The sequence below is a fragment of the Spinacia oleracea genome, chromosome 2 (assembly GCF_020520425.1).
Source record: "Spinacia oleracea cultivar Varoflay chromosome 2, BTI_SOV_V1, whole genome shotgun sequence".
In the NCBI taxonomy this organism is placed as follows: Eukaryota; Viridiplantae; Streptophyta; class Magnoliopsida; order Caryophyllales; family Amaranthaceae; genus Spinacia; species Spinacia oleracea.
In genome coordinates this window covers 40,896,711-40,907,934 of record NC_079488.1, presented here as the reverse complement: position 1 = coordinate 40,907,934, position 11,224 = coordinate 40,896,711, and the positions used below count along the sequence as shown (strand labels likewise).

Below are 11,224 nucleotides of genomic sequence, written 5' to 3'. Positions count from 1 at the left end.
TTTGAAACGGAGGTAGTACATTACTACTTACATGGTACTCTGTATAGACATTATGACGGTATGTTGTCACTATGCCAAGATCAGTGTACACAAAACTAAGTTGATTCACGACGAAATGTCATTTATGGTATGAGTATATACTTGGGGCCAGTGGTGATGATAAAAGGAAAATGAGATTGACAAGTAATCATAAGCTAAGGCAATTGTCAAACCATTGATTAATTGGACTAACTGTTGATCGAAAAATATCTTCATAGCTCGGTAATAGACATTAACAAACAACTTATGACTAAATTAACTTTAAATAAGCTAGTGAATATTAGGTTAATAGATCACACTTATCCTCTTATTTTAAACACGTAACTAAAGCTAAGATAAGTTAAGGAAGAATATGAGATAAATTCAACTAAAATAAGTTTTAAAAAGTTTAGATAAGTTCATATAATTAGTTTAATAAATCTACAACCTTTTAAAAGTGAGGAGTCGAATTTCACTATTCATCCAATAGTTAAAGGACTGATTTACCCTTATTTTCCTTTACATTTTCGTTACTACCCTTTTGCCCTAATATCTCAGATTGCGCCACGTTCCTTCATCATTTGCCTTTGCTTTCTCTGAGCTCAACCCCCATTCCGTTCTGAACTATCCCTTCTCCAGTCTCTTTCGCCCCCTTCTTCTCCCTCCTACCGTGGTCGTCATTTTTCTCACCTCCTATAATTTGCAATTCGTGCAAGCTCGACAAGGTTTATCTCTTCACTATCAATTTGTCCTGCTTCTCCTGGTATGACTATTTTCTCTGATCTTTTTGAATTAGGGTTTTGTACTCGCTTAATCGCTTTTAATGGTTGAATTACTCGCTTTTAATGGTTGAATTTGAAGCAGATATAGTTGAGACTTATGTTTTCCAAAATTCGCATGAACCCCTTCGAGGCCAGGTTTTTTTTTCTTTTTCTTCGGTCTAAATTTAATTCCCATTTTGCTTTATTTAATTCAGATTTAAGTTTGCATTAATATAATTTACTCGCCGCCGATTGTCGGGTTCAATTTCCTGCTCAAATGCGAATTGTGTTCGCCTCTAAATGCAGATTCTTTTGCCTTTGCTTCGTGCTCTAGGAATTGGGCATTCCCCCAAGGTAAACCGTTTAATGTTATGAATTTGTTTAATTTCGTTTGTTTAATTTCCTGGAAACTGGGATTGAGATGGATTGTTTTTTATTTTTTATTTTTTTTTTATTTTATCATATGATTTGTGGGGTAGTAGCATTTTGAGAAAAGGGTTTCGTCTTTGATGTAATAATGGATTGAATGTATTTAACTTTGTTTGTTAGGCAATGTGAAAATGAAGTATCAAGCATTGAATTTTGGGGGCCGAATTGTGTATTCCCGATCGACCGAGGAGGTAGAGGAAGCTACATTGCAGATTTTGGAGTTTCTTGAAGCTCAGAAACGAAAATCAGGCAGGGCTGTCCTTGGTCTTGACATTTAATGGAAATTGAGCTTTGATCGAGGTTGGTTTACACGTTTTTTATTCGTGATTTATTGTTTCTTTTGCAAGATTAACAAGTTATAGGTCTTATTTTAGCCTTTTGCTGGTTTGCTTGTGTGTTGATAGAAACATATTGTAGGCTTAAGTCGCGGGCTGTAACTATTTTCTAGGGACTAATGCTTGACTTTGTATTTTAAATGGACCAATGAACAGGAAGTATGATCCTTAAAACTATGTGCACTTTTTATTGTTGGTGAGTAGCACATGATAATGTAGAAGTACATAAGAATAAGATTTACCATTATTAGAAATTTATTAGCATGTAACTTATAATTACATGATTAAGTTGTTACTTTCAGTTTGAGACTTCGAGGCAAGATCTATACTTCTTAATCTCTCTTTAATGGACTGTTCGTGGTTATAAGTTCTAGAGTGATTTGTTTTTTTCCACTTGATTTGGTTTATTACTTTATTGCAATTAATCATTTCGAATCTTGATTTTTTGGTTCTTACGTATACCGACAATGTTGATACAAGCCATTAGGCTACTATCGAGTCAGTGACACAGTATAAGGGCGCCAACAATGATGGCATACGAACAACATGCAGCGATGGCAGTACATAAAATTGCATTAAACCATACTCTCATTTTCTTCTACATTAGTTGTGATTTATTTTTATCACTTATTAATTTGGGAAATGGATCCTGTTTTTCATTTTTAATTAATTGAATTTAGTTTTTTGGGGGAAAGAGTAGATTAATTAGTGTAAGGAAAATGAAAGATCAATTTTCAGTTACTAAAACCATAATTTATTATGTTTGAAGTGTATTCGGCTAAATGTATTTTTATAATACCATGTATAACTTTCGTGTCGACAAGAATGTAGGTGTTTAAGTTCTTCTAACTTATAAATGCGTCTGTCTTCACTTTCTTTACTTCTTGTTTAGTTTCTTGTAAGCTTATTTTTATTTTCATTGAGGGATAAAATTGTGACTATGTGTCTATCGCTTTGTGACTCTTTATGCACCAAAATATGAAAAAATATTCTTGGGATTGGCATTTTATGTAAATATTTCTGTAGATGCATGTTTGGTTTTTGGAAATATTGTCTTAAATGAACAAAGAAATATGGATATAGAATCATTTTAAAACAATGGTGAGATTTTGTGCAATTCAAATGGGAGGAACAATGGTGTGGATGAGAGGGAAAATTATGTAAATAACCGATCTTTGTTGAACTTTATGAAGTTTTCTTATTATACATCCCGCCGTTACATTCTTGAATGGGTTTACTGTTGCTTATTTTTGTGTAAAGATCATGGAAATGGTGGGGTGTAAGAACAAAGTTATTAAAAGACTTGTGTTATAGTTTTAAAAGTGTGATACAAGCCCAAAAATTGGTGACACTAATGGAGATGTTAATCAGATGTTATGCTTATTATCATTCTCTAAGCATAGTTACTAATTTTTTTTTATTAACCTTTTGATTTTTGACTGTTACAATTGATTTCCAAAATCTTTACATTGAATTGTTGTCATTGTTATTGCTGATCTTTGTGGTTTGATTGAATTTGAGGCTTAACCATTGCTATAGAGTTGTAATGGATTATTGGTTTGGAGGAGGTTCGTGGATATTATTTATCCATATTAACCAATGCACTTCATTTTTCTCTTTGTCCATATCTATTATTTTCTTATTTTTCCAGGGATATTTATTGATTGATTGTTTTTACATTTTGCAGAGGACGTCGTCTGAATTGGGAAAATGGATTGAAATATCTAAGGGAGACAAGAAGACCCATGTTATTCGTCGTCGCCTCATTAAGCATCATGTATTGTTTTTCTCTCTCCACTGCATCCATGATAGACCTGGAGCACCCTCTTCACAATTCTTCCCCATTTTTGATTTTCAGGCCATTGAAAGGATTTCCAATCCATGAATGAGTATAAATGTGCAATGGATTGATAAAAGGTTTGTGTTTTCTCCAGATATGTCAGATGTATAGAGTTCATTGAATTATTATTTTTCTTGATCATGGTTGGCTTCTATGCTCGATAGGTGGTTATATGCACATAGAACATTTTCCCTCTTTCTCTTATTTATTTGAGGTGTTGTTGGCATTCTCAAAAAGGCTGTGAGATTGACAGGAAGTTATATTTGTCTTTTTCTCACACAATCACAACGAATGTTATGATTAGCGATACATTTGATGTTCCATCTATGTTAGTGTGAAAAAAACTTTAGTTAACTCCTCAAAGAGACATTAGATCAATATTGCTTTTACCATGTTTGCCATCATTGTGTATTCAATATGTGGTTTGGATTCATAATACAATGTGTGTTTGTAATGATACTAGCTACTCTTCTGATTATGTATGTTACAGCTTAATACTGAAAAGGGCCAATTTTAAAGACCTTATGGTGCTCAGGTGCGTTCTCCTTTCAATATTAATACATAGTACATGTTTTTAATATTAATATGTAATCATAAAATTCTTGTTAGTAGTTCAATATAAGGAGTAGATTAGGGTAGATTACCTAAGAAAGTGATTAGATTGCTTTTCATATTCCGAGTACCTGGAATTTTTGGAAGAGTTCTTAACCACTTGAATATTCGTTTTTAATAGAATATGTGTATGAAAAGTTTTTCATGTCACTCAATATCGTGAAGTCATTCTATATTCCAAAACAAAACTCAGTTCATATAATCTAATACTTCGTATAAAGTATCACAAAGATGATGTTGGGAAAAAGATTTTTAGCTTCTTTACACTTTTATCTTAGATGACAAACTAGATAAACAACGAGGAAGAAAGGATTAAAGAAGGTGAGAAATCTAACCAATAATCAAGATAGTGAAGAAGATTACAACATCAACGTAAAAAATAAAAAATCTCTTGACAAGAATAACATTAAAAAAATACTCCATGAATGATAGCAAATTAGCAACAAATATATTTTTATAGTGTTAACCTAATCATAATAGTTAAACAACCATATATATATAGTCATATAGACACCAATTGAGGTACATACCGACACCATCAGTTCATTCCCGCATTGAATAGGAAATCGAGTGATAGCTATAGGGAAAAAATAGTGGCAATAAACCTCAACAATGTACAGATCGTTCACAAGAGAATTTGACGGGTTTTGCTATGATATCTGTAAAAAAAATGTGTTGAAAAGTGTATGTCATGTAAAACAAATAAGTAATATCACAAAAAATCAAATAAACTTATCCACATATTCACATTCAAAATGAAGTTGCAAGTTGGACCGAGCTATTATGACAAGAACATATAATATAATCAATCAGTTTCATACCCCTTGAGATAATCGAAATAATAAAAACATATGCACTCAATTGGCAAAAACTTATATACTCTTTATGATGTACTTCGTATAAAATAATCTCTGGCTATTGCTTCAACTCGCTAGCCTCGAACGAATTTTTTTTCTGCCAGGGGCATGGCGGGTTGTACGAGCAAGTAGAAATGGGCCGCCAATTTTGAACCTACTCTCGGAAAACCTCGTATGTAGATCAAAAAGTAGTAAATGCAAAGAATAGATACAAAAAAAAGAAATAGTAAAAAGAACTGAAAAGGTATACCTCAATATAGGATAAAAGTGCTTGGGGAAGAACTCCATATATAGGACATTAGGAGATGTATATTGTACATCAAATCAAATAGTAATTGTGTATGATGAATTGAAGATCTACAATGACAGTTTCCGAGTGGAGGTTTAATCATGGGGATGGGGGTTTGGGGAAGTGGGGAGTTATAAATTGATTTTTTTTTTCTCTCTAGAGGAAGTCGTGGGTTTGACTTTGCCGTCTTGGTAAAGCTTCAATCAAGATGAGAAATGTTTTAATTTCATTGTCATTTCTTTAATCCTTTTAACACAATCCTACAAAGAAGAGTTGTCTAATTAACAGACCGTTGTGAAATATACCTACTTACGATTGCGAGAAATGAACAAATGTTGTAATATGTAGTATTAATTTCTCCATACTCCTTAGCACAACGGTTCTTAGTTGAATAGTTGACCCGTTGTTATTTAACCGTTGGTTTTTGCAACTTTTGTAGTAGTGTGAATTGGTTTTATTGAGACATTGCTTGAAATCAGATAGTTTGTTGGAACTTTCTACTGTAAGGAAACTAGAATTGATTATAATCTGAGAATAGGACTTTAAATGATGGTGTTAGTGCCAAGGTTTGTGAAGTTTGGTGCTTAATGTTTCTAAGGGAACATATGAACTTGTTTGTTTCTTGTGACTACGTTTTATTTATTATTCCCTGCTTAATCTTCATTTTTCTATCATATGTTATTCAGAACCTAAAGTTGGTTAGTTGGGAAGCATGGTGATTGATTGCTCTTTGGGTTGGTTTAAAACTAACTTTTTACTTGGATCTCCTACATTCACTTGAAGAATTTGCAGAAATTCAGTTTCAGTACTTTCCTTTCAAATTTGGGAAAATTTAATTGTAAATTGACGTTTAAGTTAACAGTTGAATAAAAAATGTCAGATATAGCATATCATTTTGAGATGGAATCAACATCTTCTTACTTCAAAACATTAACCAATATCTCAATCCTCTGAAGCTTTTACTTTTGGTTCTCGAGATAAACAAGATCAATATACATAGTACCGTTATTTTTACAAATTTAAAGAGATTCTAATTTTGACCAGTCTCCCAGTAGTATTTTCAAATTGTTCAATCCTGATAGTAATCTCAGCTTGCAATCTTTCCAAAATAATCATGTTTTAGGGTTCTCTCCGGGAAATAATCTTGATATTGGGGAAAGGAGACGAGGAAAGCACTCTTGGAAGTAATTTTTTTAGAATGAAACGACTGAGAGGACAGGGAGGGATGGTGAGAATAAGATAGGAAGGAGGGGGATAATAAGGTAGCTGATTTATGTAACTTCTCTTATAACAATAGCATCATTTATAAAACTCTTGGGAGTAGTAACTTTTCTTTAGTTTGGTGAACTTTGTTCCTGTTTTATCCTAAGACAATCACGTTATTTTATTTTCACAATGTTAATGTCCTGATCTGATGCGATAACTCAGTCATTTTGGTGAATTATGTTGCTGATGTTGTGAAAATATCTGCTTTGTTTGCCCCTAACGTTGCTTAGCGTAATTTTTAATCTTCTTTGTCAAAAGCATATCTTCTGGTTGTTTTATAATTCATTGGGTGATGTTAATTTTGTTTATATTTTTGTAATGATAGGCAAATGGCCAAATGCCCAGTGATGTAACTGTTGGAGGAAGAGACAATTGGGCTCTCTCTCTCCCACATCTTATTAAGGTTAGGCTTGATGATTGACAGGATTTGGTGCAGTTACCATGTTTGAGTAAACCTCATTATCTGAAATTACTTGCACTTGGTCATTTTTATAACTTGGAAGATAAGGGAAATAGAAGCACCAACACTAACAACAAGGAGTGATAGATATTTAACAACATTCTTCCCCTCCCTATAATTTCTTGGCATGTATTCTATGGAAAGTTAAAAGGGTGGTGGAGGGGGAGAGTTAGTTAAGAATGATCATGTCTTGAAAAGTTGACCTCCCTTCAAAGCCTATGCCTTTGTAGCTGTTACAAACTATTTCATTGTCCTAGCTGCCTAAATGGATTAGCCTTTTATTGTCGCTTGAGTCTCTGTCTATCTCAAATTATGGTACCATGACTTCATTTCCAAAATCAATGGGAAACCTCATATCACTTCAGACACTTAAGATCTATTTATGTCATGGGATTCATCTATATCTAGAACAAAAGTTCAAAGAACCAAATGCGGAGGATTGACACAAGATTAAACACATCTCATATTGATTGTAGTTAATAAATAGGTGAGGTCCAATTCTTAGATCTCGTTTTTATTATTCCACTCTGCCCAAGTTCCTCTCTACTTTAAAACAGTCTGTCATAGTATTTCTAGCTTGTATTTCTCTTCCTGCATGAGCTGATATTTATCATGTGTAACTTTCTTTATGTTTTTCTCCCAGGAGAGTACAAATGCTTGAGGAGTTCCTATGCCGATGTTTTCTAATGCAACATTTTGTGATTCCTTTATCTTAGGGTAGGTCTAGAGGTCATAACCATCATGGTTGCTCATATGGTTATTTGATGTCCTTCTGATGATTTTATGCCAGCATTGTTTTTTTCATTTCACATAAAAGCTAGATTGTGAGTTCCCAACCTTCAGATTAGAGTCCGAATGATTCTTATGTTCGATTTTGAAATAATACTAGGCTATGTTTTTCATTGAACGTCTGTATGTATGTGTCTGTACGTTTATCTGGAGTGGACTAAGGACATGTAGGCTATGCTTGTGTTTGAGCATGTGAAATTGTGAATGATGATGAAACATCAGCTTTGGAGTTGTTTATGTTTGAACACTATATAAGAATGAAGACACTGCTGGAAAAGACTAAACATGTTACAGGGTCAGAATGTGAGTGTCGCAACATGATAGCATATACAATCTATTTCAGTTCATTATTTACAAATGAAATGTTATACATGTAACATGTAAGAACTATGTTGTAGAAATCTGTAAGAAATATATTTCTTCTTTCAAATACAAAGTTTTATTTTATTAACTATAATTGAGATAATTCAAGAAAAATAATTGCACAATTGATTTTTTCTACCTTGGGGAACGGCGCGCGTTAGCGCGTCGGCCAACAACTAGTTCAGTTAAGTTTAACAAGTTCAGATAAATTCAGTTAAGTTTAATCCACATCTTAATTCATGGAAAGTAAGTTATAATAAAGTGTAAAGGAAAACAAGTTCGTTAAAAATAAAGCTTTACCTAAATTGTATTTTGATAAAATAGTTATTAAGTATAGGAAAAAATAAATTCAATAAGTAGTAATCGAGTGAATAGAATGAATCAATGAGTATTAGGCTATTGTTTAGCAAATTCATTAATTAAAGTCTTACCACATTAATTAAAGTCTATCACTACTTAACCTTAATCAACAGCAGTAATTTCAATAACATTTTAAGCAATGGATAAGATTTGTTATAAAAGATTAAAAGCTTAAATCTTTAAGCGATACTCCGTAATCCGTATGACTAGAGTGGACTTGCCGCTTGCGGTGGACTTCCAGCTACCTTTCCGTGTTGTTAGTCTGGTGGTCGGGAAGTGCGTCATCAGGTGCGTCACTGACATGAAAAAATGTCAAGAATACCCCTTGAACGTCTTTCTTGATTAAGAAAGAATTATTACAAATGCAAACTAATAAATTAAGAATACCCATGCTTTTTTTTTTTTTGTGTGCCGAAAGAGTCATGATGGTGTAGATGAAATTTGATTAGAGATTTTTTGAATATTACTCTTTCAATATTTTATCAACGGCGCCCGTTAATATCCATATAATACCTCACGTTTTAAGTATAGGTTTGATAGATAATAAATGAGTACGTAATATAATTTTGAAAGAAATTATATACTCCATATAATTTTAATGGAAACTAGTATATGTTTGTGCTAATGCACGGGATTTCTACAAAATTAGACATCTAGTAAAAATGGATGGTAGATAATAGATAACATTTTAAATGGTGTTAGACAATAAAAACATTGGTAGATGTTTAAGGTAAAATATCATTTAGGAAAATTTGGTAATATTAATCCAACCTTTGCTCGATTTTCTTTTATTAAGCTCACCTATGACATATTTTTTAATAATCCCACCTTTACTACCTAACGACTTTTATTGGGCCAAACAGGTCCTAAACCTATTATAGGCGGTAATATTCCCTACTTGGAAGTAAGAATCTCCCTCTTCTCCCTCAATATATTCATTCATCATCTTCATCTCGTTGACTTTTTCACCGTTTACCGGTCACTTAAGCTTAATAAAAGTCGTTGGGTAGTAAAGGTGGGATTATTAAAAAATATGTCGTAGGTGAGATTAATAAAAGAAAATCGGTCAAATGTTGGATTAATATTACCAAATTTTCCTATCATTTAAATGTAGCTTGGTTTTTTTTTTTTTCAATTTTGTTTTGTCATAGCTAACTTGAAATAATCTTATGGGTATTGTATGATTGTATTGGTGTGCTAGTCGAGTTTTACAAAAGTAATATTTCTATGTGCCCGTGCTAATGCACGGGCTATATATAAAAGAATAAAGTTGATAAAGCAATATAAAAAATCACAATATTTACTTATAGACATCAAATTGGACATGATCTGAATACCATATTCAACCTTGTAGTATATTTAGTACCCATAATATAGATCTAATCAGTAATATTCAACAAAAATCACGATGGACGTACAAATCAATGTAATAAAATGACTGAATGTCTAAATCTGCCGACGTCTTGTTGGAAATAATAATAAGTAAAAAGTTTCGTCTAGTCTTATTTCTCCATTCTCAGCATATATGGTTTAAGAAAAATGACTTAATTAGACACTAAGTTAAATATTACTTCAAAAATGTACGTGTGTAACTGTGCATAAAATATTATGATTACTACATTTTTGTGATAAAAAAAAATCAAATTCAACCGTGTACGGTAAACTTACATGTTTGATGTAAGATTTTTATACTTAACCAGAGATCGAGCTGGTAATTAATTTCAACATCATGTCTAAATAATAATAGAAATTGTAGCATTGTGGATATCCTCATTGGACTTTATTAGGCTGAATAACCTCCATCGTGTGTTTTGTTGTGGGATCTTTTACGGTGCTGACGTGGCACGCGTTCCTCGGAGGTATCAAGTATGACCTGACACGAACTTCTGGCAACCTACAAAACAAGAATATTCCCGTAGGAATATTCCCTCCGATGCTTAAGTAAGTATAAGCTAGAGAGATAAGTAATTTGTAGAGAGAAGGCAGAGCAAAGATAGTTTTAGGTTGGTGGGAATGAATTGATTGCCTTTACCTTGGGATCTGAGCTATTTATAGTGCTAGGGTTTCTTGGGAACTGATCCCTCAACCCTAGCTGTGGGGTGTGTGCCCCTTGGTGATTTAGGACACGTGTCATTTGGCCAACAATGATGAGCCTTTTACAAATTGGACCTGGCTTCTTAGAGAAGACGGCCTTTCCAAAATGGGGCTGTGCTCTTATTTCGTTTAGGTACCAAGGTTTGGGCCTACTTCCTAGGCTTGGGCCCAGCTGGCCTATATTGGTCATTGTAGCCTCTTTGGGCCTTATGGTGGAGATATTCAAGCCCACATCATTTTCCCCTCATGAGGAGTGAAAACAGACGTTAGTTTTCACTGCTCTTGGAGTGTTCAATGGGATGACGACGCGTGGCAGGGGTAGTCATTTCTTACCCCTCTATAAATAAGTGGCCATTTAGAGTGACTTTCCCCCTTATTTCTAGCGATTATTTTAGAGCTATAAGAGGAGGCGATTTCCGGCGTCTTTACATCCACCGAAGTTCACTGTAGCGCCGCCACAATCTTCAAAGCCTTGTTCTTGCAGTTCTTCATCAAAGTTCTTCACAAACTCTCTTTGATCTATCAGGTAATGCTTTCTTTTGGGGAAAATTTGTTTGTTGATTTTGATCCTTCCCACTTCTCTTTTCTTAACTATGCAAGGGGTACGTCAAACTGAGGGCGTCAACCTGTCCTTTTGGCGCCTTCTCTTTTCAAGTAATGCCCCGTGTCTTAAGCCAAGTCTTCAGCCTGTGCAGGATTTCATGGCGCAAATAGAGGACGAAGAGAAATTCGAAGGAGAATCTTCTTCTCC

The 11,224-nt window shown here is 33.7% G+C and overlaps 1 long non-coding RNA gene across 1 annotated transcript; it reads left to right on the top strand.

Annotated features, from left to right (window-relative positions):
- Nucleotides 1-285: 285 nt before the first annotated feature.
- LOC130466895 (uncharacterized) lies at nucleotides 286-7,923 on the top strand. Its single transcript, XR_008927053.1, has 6 exons — nucleotides 286-1,508; nucleotides 3,231-3,320; nucleotides 3,402-3,460; nucleotides 3,874-3,918; nucleotides 6,733-6,810; nucleotides 7,511-7,923. It is a non-coding gene; the product is annotated as an uncharacterized lncRNA (long non-coding RNA).
- Nucleotides 7,924-11,224: the final 3,301 nt, after the last annotated feature.